At 38.5% G+C, this 14,793-nt stretch overlaps 1 protein-coding gene across 16 annotated transcripts in view; it reads left to right on the forward strand.

The window, feature by feature from the left end:
• The window catches only part of PHLDB2 (pleckstrin homology like domain family B member 2), a 210,363-nt gene that overhangs the window by 115,092 nt on the left and 80,478 nt on the right, over window positions 1–14,793 (forward strand). The window lies entirely within an intron of this gene.

The following is a 14,793-nucleotide window of genomic DNA, read 5'->3' on the forward strand; positions in this document are numbered from 1 at the left end:
GCCTAGCTCACAGCAACCTCAAACTCCTGGGCTCAAGCAATCCTCCTGCCTCAGCCTCCCAAGTAGCTGGGACTACAGGCATGTGCCACCATGCCCGGCTAATTTTTTCTATATATGTATTAGTTGGCCAATTAATTTCTTTCTATTTATAGTAGAGACGGGGGTCTCGCTCTTGCTCAGGCTGGTTTCGAACTCCTGACCTCGAGCAATCCGCCCACCTCGGCCTCCCAGAGTGCTAGGATTACAGGCGTGAGCCACCGCGCCCGGCCCAAAATTTGTTTCTTGACCACTGTACTGCTAAACCTAGGTTAGGTAAAAAGCAAAGGAAACTCAGCTCCTGCATTCTTTTGACCAATGCACACACAGTCCGAATAGTGCTTCATAGTCAAGAGATATTCAGAGGGGACTGGGAAGTGATGTCTGGCTGCCACACTGCTTACGTCATTGCAGAAGTAGGTTTTTAAAAACAGCTTAAAATTCATTAGGGAAATTGCAAGCCATAGGAATGCAGACAAAACATTTTTTATGCATCGTGCTGAATCAAAGATACTATATTGCATTTACATAACATTGACCAGTCCTCTTTCCCACCATGTTATGCTGAAACAATTTATCATGCCTTTAGAATGTCATGGGCAATAGTACCGGTGAAATCTTTTCCCAATTAGGTAGCTGCCACCTTATCACTAAAACATGTTTCTGTTCTGTAGTCATTTCCATTTCCTGCATTATATATATAACGGGTACTCCTGTGTTATTTAATCAGTATTTGTGGGAGTTCAGAAAGTTGGAGCAGAAAGGACATCTAGTTTACCCTCATCATTTTTGTGGGAAAACTTCTGCTAAAACAAGGTGAAGACAGGCAAAGTGACTTGCTCCAGATCTCACTTCTACTAGTTAGTTGGTAGAACCAGGACAAGGACTGGTTGGTCTCCTGACTCATGTCCCTGGCAGCCTGCCCAGTGTTCTTTGTACTAGATTGGCCATTACAATAAAAATAACATCCTAATGTAACCATTTCCTTTATTAGGTCTTTTGGCCGGAGTTGTAAAAATAGCGTTGATTAAAATTAAATTAAACTTAGTCAACTGTTTATTGATATCTGCTGGTTCAAGATCTTTCTCTTCTCCTTTCAAGCAATATGTGGTTAAAAGGTAGGTAGCAAGGAAGAGAAAAATTGTCTTATAAGACCCACTTTGTATAATCAACTTTTTAAGTAATGAAGAAATGGTATTATCATCATTATTACTTACTTTATAGTATTTAAAAAACCCACCCACCCAATTTTTTAGTTAAAAAATTATAACTAAGGAAGATAACTTCTGTTTGTTTCATCTCTCCTGAGCCTACTTGTGCCCTGACTATATTCCTATTCACAAGTATTGGGTAAAGTAATGGGGATTGTAGCAAGTATTTGGGTCGGGGGAATGTTACTTTGGAAAAATCAAATGTTACTCTTAAGGGAGTGTATTTTTATCAGTAGTGTAGAATGGACAGGATGGTGAAAAGACCAGAGAGTTTTGCTCCCATTGACTCTGCTCAGCTTCCAATTCAAGTCCACGATAGAGGCAGTTTCAGGGTCAAGAGAGAACATCATCATCTCCATGTGATCCTGGGCTTGATTTTTTTCTTGCTCAAAATTAGCTTTACATTTAAAGGCTCAAAGGGTTTTTTTTTTTTTTTTCCTGGAATACCCCTCTGCTTCAAGAAGGGTATGTGAAGTACAGTACATATTAGATATCCTCTGCCTCCAAGTGACTTATTCTGTGACTCTCTGCTTCTCTGGCTTTATCTTCACCAGGTGATCACATAATAGAGCAGGACTCTTCCAGGTTAACAGGGGAATTGGCCAGAGTCACCTAAACCTGGGGTAAATTTTACCAGTGATCAAAAATAAAAAATATTTGGTTTATTTGGGAAAATTTTAGAAATGCTTATCTGAAACTAAACCTGTTTTAAGATTCTATGAAGAACTCTAAAAATACAGATCTCTAACTTCCTACGTTCAGAGAAGCAGTAACAGAATTAAAAATTCTACAGAGTTTCTTCCTTTGCATAAATATGTAAGGAGAGGGAGAGAGAGAGAGAGAGAGAGTATTTTAACTTTTTTTTTTTGAGGCTGGAATTCTTTAGTATATGGAGGGTTTGGCAGGACTTTTCTTAAGAGGTGGGGGTCTCACTCTGTCGCCTAGCACCCAGGCTGGAGTGCAGTGGTGCAGCCATCCTCACTGCATCCTCCAACTGCTATGCTCAAGAGATCCTCCTCCCTCAGCCTCCCAAGTAGCTGGGATTACAGGTGTGAGCCACCATGCCAAGTTCGACAGTATTTGTGAATACTTTTGCATTTTAACTTTCTGAAGAAATGGTTTTTATTTCTTCAGGAATGATAGGTAACCCACCTGGCATTATCTTACAAGTATCCCAAATATAATGTCCTGCTTACTTAAAATCTTGACAATTCATTTGCATTCAGATTTATCCCAGGTACTTAAAAAAAATATTAGCTTTTAGGAACTGAATTCAGTATGATAAAAGGTTAGTATTTCATACTTTAAAAAAATCACCTAGGAGCCACTGATATAACCCCATTCTTTATAAATTGTCACTATAATCTTTAAGCTAGTATAGATGTTTGTATTCATTTTGACATGCAGAATGCATGTGTCTCTTTTAAATTATGTTTTGTTATGGTAAATTTTAAACATACACAAAACTTAAAACATACACTAAAAGAATAATACAGTGAAGACCCATGTACCATCACCCAGTTCAGTAGTTATTTACATATGCTAATCTTATTTCATATGGAGATCTCATTTCTCCCCAAAACATAGATTATTATAAAGCAGATTCCAAACTCCATAGTATTTCATTCACAAATAATTTCCAATGCATCTCTAAGAGATAAGGATTTTTTTTAAATATAACTATATCATTATCGCACCTTTAAAAACCCCTGCATATCATCTGTTTTCCAGTCAGTGATAAAATTGTCTTGTACATTAAAAAAAAAATAGGTTAATGGTTCAAAATAGAATACCAAACTGTATTCACACATTGCATTTAATTGGGATGTGTCCTGAGTCTCTTCAGTCTGGAATTTCTTTTCGTCTTGTCCCCCCATCCCTTGCCATTTGCTGATTAAAGATACTGGTCTGCTCTTTTTATTTTTTCCTGCAAACTTTCCCATGTTCTAGAATTAAGTAATTGCATCACTGTGGTGTTTTTAAACATATTTTTGTCCTTCATATTTCTGTAATCAGACAGCATACTTTTAATCTGAACTGTGTTGAACTTAATTTATTATAGATATATCAAAACTTATTGAATTGATATTGTCTCTTCTTTAAATATTGCTATACCTGCTTTAAAAATGGCAAAAGCACAAATGTGAACCCAATTGATAAAAGTCACATCTTGAGGATTTAGGTAAAAGTCAGGAATTTTGCAAGTGGGAAGAAAGTTTAATTACCCAAAGGTTTTTTGAGGTCGCTTCTGCTTTCTGTCCTCCCTCCTCGCTCTCCTCCCTGGCTGAAGAGAGTTATTACAGGAAACATGCTGCCAAATTCCTTAGATAGTCTAAAGAATATTTTAAAGTTCCTACAGACTAGTCTTATTCAGGAGACTAGTACAAAAACTTTTTAAAAATTCCTGTAATTGATAGTTCACTCTCTCCACTCAGAGTCCTCTAAGATTCTTTAGAATTCCTGATATAAAACCATCTAGACTGACTTAAAAGTAATCTCTGATCACGGGAGATTAAGATCCTCATTTGCAGCATGGTTATTGCCTTTGATTGTGATTACTTTTAGGAACCTTTGAATACCATCTGGAGTTGTTTTTTTGACAGAACTTAGACTTCTGAGTAGCTGGGGATGACAGAAGGGAACTGTAGCCTGGGGTTAGACTCCATTATTGTGACAAGAAGAAGCTGAAACTGCTTTTTACTTTCTGTCCCCACTTCTTCCATCTGCATTCAATGTTCTCATTATCCCAGATCACTCTCCACTCCCCCTGGGCTCCTTTCTTCTCCCTTAGCATCATTTGAATCTTTTGTTCTTTCTTTAATGGCCTTCTTTACTTCTTCTTTTAGATACCTTCAGAATATGGTAAAGTAAAAATTCAAAAGATAAAAGAAAACCAAGAAAGAAACTGTGTAATCTATGTCCTAGCAGATCACATCCACATTCTAGTGCCCAGTGGCCCTCACCTTTCGCCCCAGCCCTGCTGTGTGTCACTCCCAACACCTGGTGAGTTGAAGACACTTCTTGTTTCTGGATCCTGAAGAGCCCCTTCTGGAAGTCCCAAAAAGCTTTTGTGCATTTTAGGCTGCTGTGGGCATGTGGACAGCATGTGTCTGTCCCTCTGAGTGTGTGTGTGTGTGTGTGTGTGTGTGTGTGTGTGTGTGTGCGCGCGCGCACGCACGCACATGTCTACACACATTAGGATTTACGGCTGCCTATTGTAATAGGCTCAGTCTGCAAGAATAAAACAGGCCTCCTTATTCTGCCATTAAAATACATTTCTTCCCCTGGAACTGCTTTTTTTTGGATCTTTTTGAGAGATGAAAACATCATCCTTGGAGATTATCAACCTACCTACCTATATCTAGTGGGTAATAATTATTGTGTTCAAATAAGCAGATCTTTGAGTGAAAAAACATGGTGCAAAGGAAGAGGAGTTGGAATCCATTTGCTGCTGTGTTTATTTGCAAAAAGAACAATATGAGTACTATGTCTCCTAACAAACAAAGTCTTTTTCTCTGTGTGCTGGGATATAAAATCTTGAGTGTGGAGGAAGAATTTAAAGGAATGGGAGGTTAGGAAGCCGGATGAGTGAGTGGGAGAAGAGGAAATGGCTTTTGAGACATTGAGAAGGCCCAGGGTTAGGCATGTTTGCAAAAACTGTGTGGAGAAGGATATTGGAAGGAGAGAGGATCTGGGATATTTGCTGGGAGGGGAGTGTTTGCCTATGGGCATGGGGGTATGTGAGATGTGAGGCTTGTTTGCAGAGATGGAGGAGACAGGAGGATTTAGGGATGAAGGGAAATATTTGTGAAGTAGGAGGATCAGTTTGCAGAGGGGGAGCTGAGGGGACTAAGGGTTTAGCTAAGGATGGTGTTTGATGGATGGGGAAATAGGCTACTTTGGATTTCTGAAACGAAAATATTGCTAGAGAAGGAAGTGGTTGTTCCTGCAGCTTCTAATTAGCCCGCTCTTCCTCATGTTTTGATGTTGGGATTAGTGGAAAAAGTGGACAGTTTTTATGTCCATTGTTCTTCATTGTGAAGCTTAGAGTTTGGGGTTGAAATGGATTTTTCAGTTTTTCTTTTTCAATCCTCTACAAGCTTCCCCTCAGGCCCCATCTGCTGCCATGGGTCACCACAGAACTACCCCACAGAATCCACATGCTGCTTCTGAGGGATTGCTCTAAGCTGGTGTCTGAATTCAATTACATGTCATCATGCACGCTTTATTCATAACATTGCCGTATCGTAAACATCAGTGCTGAAAGAGACCGGCCTGTGGACCACCAGTGTGCTAGGAGAGCTTTGAACACCAGCTATTAACCTCTTTCTGCCACAAAATGTGCACCCAGAATCTGCATCTCTGCTCCAAGAACCTTTGCAGAGCAGAGGTGTAAACTCAAACTTTATTATACAGTGGAAATTTTGACCTACACTATGATTTTTGAAATTATTTTTCCTGAATTTGCTTCTGTAAAATGTAAATTCCTCCCCATTTTCCCAACCATATGAAATGATTTCCACTTTTCTATCACTTGCTCTTGCAGTCTGCCTTTGATTAATTCCTGCTGTAATGGGTCATACTAACCAGTATCTGTACATGGCAATGTAAAATGACAAGTAACATATTGTATAATTTAGGAATCCGGTTAGTATATTTACCTGGATAATTGCATTTATGCAGGCTAGTCCCTCTTCTCTAACACAACACAGCACAACACAACATTTTGTTTCAATGGGTTTGTTTTTAAAACTTTGCTCCTTGAGTATGTTTTCATTACCTTGAAACCAAGATCCCTGCAGCCAATGCTGTTGTAAATTCACTGTTGGTGATTTATAGTTCGAAAACCGGCTTCATTGTGGTGTTACGTGGTATAAAGGGAGCTGGAGAATTACATTTTAAAACAAATACGAGAATTGTACCAAAGAGAAGAGAATCTCCCAAGAGACTTTTAAAAATGATCCCTGAGATTGGTTTTTCAAGCAATTTATTTTTTTCTCTAGGGAAAAAGTACCGTGACTTTCTGTGATAACGGAGATCTCTTCATGACTTGTGGCATTTTCTGATTGACAATGGGATGATATACGTTTCAGGTGATAAACAAGAGCACTGCGGGGATTAAATTTATGGATTGGAAAGTAAACGCAGACGTTTCAACACACATTAACTTCTTTCCCGTTTAGACTTCCCGGGGTTGCCTTTTCTCTCAGATGGGCACCAGATGCGCTCCTCCCTCCTCCAGCCCATTGTGTGGATACGCGTGTAATAATGCATGTAGCCATTAGAACCCTCGGGACTGTTTTCCTTCCACAGTAACATAATGCAGGGATCTTACAGTGTCACTGAGACCCCTTTTTTGTTTACATAAAATATACAGGAAATCCAAAATAAACACATCAGCGTAGATCAAGAAGACAGGCTGTAAGCCTTGGCGTCTTCTTTGCCTCCTCCCTTACACATGTTAGCACAGACCTCCCTTCCCCACCTCCCTCCCTCCTGCTGTCACCTGGGCAGTGCCTCTGGCAGTGCTCTCCTTCACCTCCCACCATCCCAGCTCTGCCTCTGCTTGCTTCCTCTGAACTGCAGTTTCTGATGCATTCTGCCTGCAGTCACATCTCTCCCTCCTTGCTTCCCTCATTGCCCCGGAAGTAAACCCAAACCCTTTCACTGTGTTCTTCACCCACCTGCTTCTCTACTCTCCTTGCCCACACCCTAATCCACCCAAAGGTCCATTCCAAGGACGTGACTGGTCTACATTTCCTATGGGTTTTCCATTTCTAGCCTGCGCTCACGGACACCTAAAATGAAAAGGGTGCTCTGGAAATAGGCAAGGAGAGAGGTGTCATCAGCTGTGGAGAATCTGGCTGATTCTCTACCTTTTGAATTGAATTGATTTGTGGGAATAAGAGATAACTGAGTTGAGATAAATATACATATGCATTTAGCTATGGCAGGTAAACTGAGCTTCAGGAAAATGAGGGAATTCCTTCTTTGTACTTGGTGGTAAGCCTTTAAATGTATACCTTTTTACACATCCTTAATAGGCCAAATAAGGTTGAACTGAAAAATTAGGGTATCAAATGTGAATATCCCTTTAAATTTTCTCTGGGATGTCCTTCCATCCCAATCCTCTGTAACTTTCCTCTACAAATGTGGATAGTCCAGACGTGTCGCATGACTGTTTCTCAGATGTGGTTTATTATTTGCAAATGTCCTGCTTGTTTCTTCCCTAGAGACCGTAAAACTGATCTTCTTTTTAGCTGATAGTATTCTGGAATATTTCGCGTTATATTTTGTTTGGCCAAGCAATCTGCATCAGTAATTACACTTTTTGATTTTTTTTTAAAAAAAGTATGTGTCAGGAGGGTGGTGGCACCCTATGGGTAGTAGGGAACCTGTAGTAGTTTAATACTCTATAGTTTTATTAGCTCAAATAAAGAAGGGACAGAGTTTGGTAATTCTTTGTTCAAGTGGTTAAGTTGTATTTGCAACCTGCAAGCAGGTTCAACTATATTAATACATTTTATTATCTAAAATAACATCAGCATATTATGTGGCTGAGTCAAAAGTTAAACTTTTAAGTATCCATTCTGGCCTGAGGTGTTGAGCTGTAGTGTTGGGATACATATTTAAAATGCAGAGTTTGGGCTTTGGTGCTTAGCTTTTGACTTCTGTTTAATGATAAAACATTGGCCCGCTTTTTGGATTGCTGTGTCTGCATACCTTGAGAATACCTTTTCTAACTTAGTTCTATTTCCTGTTTTGTATATATTCCCTTCAAGCCAAAGTCTTTCCTACTAACTGACATTAATTCTTTTCTTGTCTATTCTATTAATAACATCTTGCAGACATTTTTTTGTGTCTCTGCTTAAAACATCCTAAACATTTGAAGGATTGCTGTTGAGGTTAAACCACTCTTAGGAGAGGCTTGTGGCTTGGACCTAGAAGGGCATATCTTACTTGGTGATGGAGATGGAAAAGGATTTAGATAACTATGAAGGAGAAATACATGGTTATTAAATACAGTTCATCCTAGGAGAGTTACATCTGTAGATTTTTAAGAACCATAATATCAAAAATAACTTGTTTTTTCCTATACAATTTTTGTTTTTAATCGTATCAGAGACAGGATGTTTGTTGGATGTATCAGTGATTTGACCTCAAATGTGTGTGGAATCTTGTTTATATCCCTGAACTCACAAAATTTTAGGTGTGGAAGTGGCTTTATGCTACCATTGGATAATACTTACCAGATTCCATTTCCTTCAGTGGGCTTCTTTGTCATTTCTTTTTATTGTCACCTCCCCAGGACTGCTACTCTCATGGGGTTAGCCCCATTCCATGTTTCTTACCAGTCTATCAATCAGTCCTCTCTGTTAAGGTATGTATAGCAATCATTTGTTCATATGTACTGCTTTCCCTTTGGACTATAAGCTATGTAAAAGCAGGAAATGGTATCTTTTACCATATATCTTCCAGTGCCTAGCTCAGAGTCTGGTTTAAGGTAGACACTTAATGAAGATTAGCATCTTCTTTTTCTTTTTCTTCTTCTTCTTCTTTTTTTTTTTTTTTTTTCCTTTTTTCTTCTCTTTTAGAGATGAATTCTCACTGTGTCACTTAGACCAGAGTGCAGTAAGATAATCTTTGGTCATTGTAACTTTGAACTCCTAGGCTCAAATGTCCTCCCACCTCAGCATCTCGAGTAACTAGGACTATAGGTATGGCGTGAACCACCATACCCAGCTAATTTTTTTTTTTTTTTTTTTTTTTGCAGAGATGGGGTCTCATTGTGTTGCCCAGGCTAGCATTTTGATAGTAATAAACAATCCCCAAATCTCAGTGGTTAAAGACAATCTTGGGTAGGCAAGGACACTGTTCTATGTTGTCCTCATTCAGAGGTGTGGGCTAACAAAGCCTCCACAAACCTGGATGAAGGCTAGTTGTCTGAGCAAAGGCATAGGAGTTGATGAATGGTGCTGTGGTTCTTGATGCTTCAGCTTGGAACTGACAGGTTCTTTCTCTCATATTTCATTGATGAAAGCAAGGGACATAGCCATACCTAACACAGTAGGGATGAGGAAGAGCAACTTCACTCTGTTCCTGAAAGGAGGAGAACTGGAATGTTAGTAAGCAACACTAATGCCTGATAAATAAATATCTGATATGTAGTAGGCATGTATTTAATGAATGAAGTACCTAAAACTACCCGTTGAGATTTTTTTTTCTATATAATAAGCAGAACCTCTTCAAATAAGGAAATAACGTTAGCTACATTTAAAAAAATGAGAATACTTATTATTTAAACTATGTTCCCCAAACATCTGGAGACTTTATTATAACCATTCTTTTAGCTTTTTTCATGTTAAGGAAGTGTTATGTTTGATTTTTTTTAAATTTTTTAGGTTATGTAAAGAGTGGGATAGATAAATTTGTATAGTTAACATTTTTGCCAGAGTCATTTAGAAAAGTTGGAAAAAATGTTGCAAAATCTTCAAATATTTACATATTAAGTTAGTCTGATCAACAAGTTCATTCAAATACACTTTTTTAAAAAAAACTAATATCTGACTTAAAAATTGAGCAAAAGCTAAGGAAAAATGAGAGTCTCATTAACTTAAAAATGAAGTGTCACTACAGATTATTTTCTAGTGTTTTTTTTTTCCTGATCATCAAAACAACCCAAATACATTATATAAAATGTGGAAAATATAAACTATTATGAGAGTGACAATTTAAAAATCTCTCGTGATACCACCACCCAGATGAAACCACTACTAATTTGGGGGTATGATTTCTTCCAGTCCATTTCTGCTGTTGTTGGTGTAGGAAAATAGGCATATTGAGGAGACGAGAGGAGATATTGGCTTATACTAGGGAGGCACCTGTGGACTTGGTAAGAAGGGATCAGATTCAGAATGTTTTAAGGACAATGTTGATAGAATTTGCTGATGGGTAAAATGAGGAAGGAGGGCTAGTAATAGAGGAGATCAACTATGACTCCCACAATTTTGTCCTGAACACCTGTGTGTACAGGTGGGTGTATGTACAGTTGAACCTTGAACAACTTGGATGTTAAGGGCATTACCCCCTCTCCTCACTTAGTTGAGAATTTCAAACTTTTGACTACCCCAAAACTTAACTACCAATAGTTTACTGTTGACTGGAAGCCTTACCGATGACTTAAATAGTCAGTTAACACATACTTTGTACGTCATATGTATTATGTACTATATTCTTACAATAAAGTTAGAGAAAAGAAAATGCTATAAGAAAATCATAAAGAGGAGAAAATATACTTAGTATTCATTAAGTGGAAGTGGACCGTCGTAAAAGTCTTCATCCTTTTCTTCTTCACATTGAATTGGCTGAGGAGGAGGAGGAAGAGGAAGGGTTACCCTTGCTGTCCTGGGGTTGCAGAGGCGGAAGAGGTAGAGGAGGTGTAAGGGGAGGTAGGAGAGGCAGGCACTCTAGGTGTAACTTTATGGAAATACATTGTAATTTCTGTCTGACGTTTTTGCTTTTTCGTTTCACTAAAAATGTTTTTATATATAGTACCAGTCCTTCTTCCACTGTTTGCTTCAGTTTCAGTGCCCTTATCATAGAAGGGTCCATGTCGTAAAAGAAGTCAAAAGCAGGCTCGAATAATTGGAACCTTTCTGACAGATTGTCTGATGATATCAGTTTGTTCTCTGGCGCTGCTGCTTCTATGTCATCATCCTCATTGTCTGGCACTGGTTCAGAAGCACTCATCTCCATCAGTGGTCTTCTGTTAATTCCTCTGGTGTGGTGTCTGTTAGCTCTTAGATTTCTCTAAGAACCATAGCTTGAAACTCTTCACCCCTCACCTTTTTTTCCCCTACCCTATCCACAGTCTCTTTCATGATTTTCTTGATTGGCTCTGTGTAAATACTGTGAAATCATACACAACAGCTAGACACAGTTTTCTGAGGCAGGAATGTATTGTTTCAGGTTTGATGGCTTTCATAGCTTTCTTTTGTGTGTGTGCAACAATGATGGTGTCTTCAGTGGGGTAATCCTTCCAGACTTTCTTCATGTTCTCTCTATGAAGGTTCTCTTCCATAGCATTGATAATCCTTTCCATAGAGTAATATGAGTACTGAGTCTTAAAGGTCCTTATGATCCAGAGGATAAATTAGAGACATTGTGTTTGGGGGCAAGCAGACCATTTTATTGTCCTTGATGTTGAACTCATGGGGTTCTGGGTGGCCAGGGGCAATGCATAATATCCAAAGAACTTTGAAAGGCAGTCCCTTACTGGCAAGAGACTTCCTGACTTCAGGGACAATGCAACGATGGAGCCAGTCCAGAAAAAAGGCTCTCATGGTCCAGGCCTTCTTGTTGTACAACCAAAAGCCTGGTAGCTGGTGTTCGTCTTTTCCCTTCAAGGCCTGGGGTTTACCAACTTTATAGATAAAGACAGTCCTGATTATAAAATTGACTGCATTTGCACAAAACAGTAGGGTTAGACTCTCCCTTCCTGCCTTAAATCCTGGTGCTCACTTATCTTCCTTACTAATAAATGTTTTTTGTGGCATTTTTGTTTTTTCTAAAGTAGGGCACTTTCGCCTGCATTAGAAACCTGTTCAGGCAGATACCCTTTCTCTGCAGTGATTTTTTTTCATTGCTTCTGAGAACTCATCTGCTGCTTGTTGGTGAGCACAAGCTGCTTCTCCTGTTATCTTGACATTTTTTTTAGTCCAAACCTCTTTCTAAAATTATCAAACCATCCTTTCCTGGCATTAACTTCTCCAACTTTAAATCCTTCACCTTCTTTTACTTTAAGTAGTCATATAATGACTTTGCCTTTTCTTAAATCTTAGGAGTCCGTAGGTATACTTTACTATAACAATCTTGAACCCACATAAAAGCTGCATTTTCAATATGAGATAAAAAAGGTATTTCACAAAAAATGCAAGGTTTTCATGCCTGCTGGCATAGCTGTAGTGATAGTCTCACAAATTCCTTTTCCTTTTTTACAATGGTCCTTATGCTGGATGCATTTATCTTGAAGTGGTGGCAATGGAAGATGCAGGCCTCAGTCAATCTACAGTACATATTAAGCAATTAAACTTTTCCTTCCAATGTCTTTTCTCTGTTATTTGGGACCACTTCCAGCATCTCTAGGGGCACTTTGTGTAAGTCTCATTGCATTGTTCAAGGCTTATAGTATTGCACTAAACACGATGAAAAATACGTGAGAACTGTAAGAGATCACTTTTTACTGTAATAGGCAATTTGCTGGAAAGACAAACTGCTCACACAGAGGTGATTATCCTCGTGGTGGATACTTGTAAAAGTTGAGCTCACACAATAGCAACAGGAGATGGCTATGAAATTATTACCATAATACAGTATGGACTACAGTTAATTTTATGCAGTTATGATTGCATATTACATTTTTACACTTTTTTACATTTCTCTCTACTGCGAATAGCATCATGTACAGTCTGTATATGCATAAATTTTGACTTTTTATAATAGATTTGTGTATATTTTTATGGTAGTAAATGATGAAATGGACTAGTATCTCCAAATATTTTATGCATTCATGACATACCTCATTTTTCCTTTATTTTATTCTATTTCTAGCCCACATAGTTTGTGCTGTTTTTCAAATTGTCACAAATCTTCAAAAGATTTTCAAATATATTTATTGAAAAAAATTTTCATCTAAACAGACTTGTGTAGCTCAAACCTATATTGTTTGAGGGCAAACTGTATAAGAAAACTGTACTCATTGTGGGCATCATATACACAGATATACCCATGTGTGTGTATAATCCATGTGTATGAGTGTCTATATTTAAAAAAACTGTACTCATTTAAAAATATATTTAAAATTATATAAATGTACTTTTTATGCTACAAAATATACTTCCAGATATGATTTTAAATAATTGTGTAATATTCTCTTATTTGATGTATCAATGTTTATTCCATTTTTTCCCTATTTGGAAACATTTGTAGTATTTTTCCCATTATAATAAATAACACTGTAATGTCTTTAGAAGCCATCTATTTCCTTGTTTTCTTAATTCCAAAATATTTAACTTGAGAAAATTGGCCAAGACTTGCTGGAATTTCAATATGGCCAACCAAACAGAGATGAAGTTAGTTTGGAATAGAAGGGACCAAGAGTAGGAGCTGTCTTAGTTTCAGGCCTCTAGGGGGGCCTGGTGAGGTGTGGCTCAAACCATGTTGGTGTTGCTTTTAAAGTTAGAATTGGCAGCAGATGACAAATGCTAAGAAGGACATTTGTCTTGGAGGCAGAGAGGACAATGTCCCTGACGAATGAAAGACTTGACAAGAGCGAGATGGCAGGACCAGATCCCAGCTGGGAGTCAAATATCATGGAGAACCTCAATTTTTTTGAGGTTCACTTAAAAAGATAAATGATGCTTATATCCATCCAAGCAGGGCTTTGGGTTGGAGGGTAAGAAACCCAACTGAGGCAGAGTTTATTGGAGGAGGGGGTACCTTTATGGGCAGTTGTGGACTTAGCAGCCTCACTGCTTCTTGACCCTAGAAGAAAGCAGTTGTTTACTAGGCTGCCTGAATGTGCCCAGAAGGTCTGTGAAGCTGAGCAAGTCTATTGAAGGTCCTCAGTCCTTGCCTAGGGGAGAGTGAGGAAGGCTGTGATGAAGAAAGAAAACTTGTGTTCACTGAGTTTCTCACCTATGGGCAGTGGGAGTCAGAGGGGTGGAGATAAAATAGAAATACTAGGCATAGCCCTCTTCCTTAAACTGGTCGCCTCATTACGGAGACAGCCACATTATGAAACTGATTGCTACCTATGCAGGATACTGTTTATATATAGACCAGAGATGTAATAATTACTGTCTCAGGTGCTTGAGGGTTTGAGGATAGTTTAGTGGTGTACGAGTTCAATGAGAATGTTTTAGTTATGTTTTCTCTTTGATGATAATCTAAGGAAAATCTTTTTATCAGTTAGAAATATAAGCCTTCTGATTTGCTGTGATAGTTTGTAATTCAAAGATATAGACTAAAACTTTATTTTCTTAGGTTAATGTTGTTCAAACTGGGTTCCAAAGCATGTTCTTGTGGGTCCATAAATTTTCTTAAAAACTTTAACTGTGACTCTGGGAGGCCAAGGCAGGCGGATCGTTCGAGCTCAGGAGTTCAAGATCAGCCTGAGCAAGAGCGAAACCCTGTCTTTACTAAAAAAAATAGAAAGAAATTAGCTGGACAACTAAAAATATATAGAAAAATTATCTGAGCATGGTGGCACGTGCCTGTAGTCCCAGCTACTCGGGAGGCTGAGGCAGGAGGATTGCTTGATCTCAGGAGTTTGAGATTGCTGTGAGCTAGGTTGATGCCACGGCACTCTAGCCCAGGCAACAGAGTGAGAGTCTGTTTCAAAAAGAAAAAAAATTTTTTAATTGTAGAAGATAGATTCCTCATCTGTACCTTGAAGAATGGATGGGTTCTGATAGGTACACAAGAGGAAGAAAGGTATTTATGCTAGAGGAGAAGGTTTGATGTCAAGAATGAGCATGGTGCATTT

The sequence above is a fragment of the Microcebus murinus genome, chromosome 1 (genome assembly GCF_040939455.1).
Source record: "Microcebus murinus isolate Inina chromosome 1, M.murinus_Inina_mat1.0, whole genome shotgun sequence".
In the NCBI taxonomy this organism is placed as follows: domain Eukaryota; kingdom Metazoa; phylum Chordata; class Mammalia; order Primates; family Cheirogaleidae; genus Microcebus; species Microcebus murinus.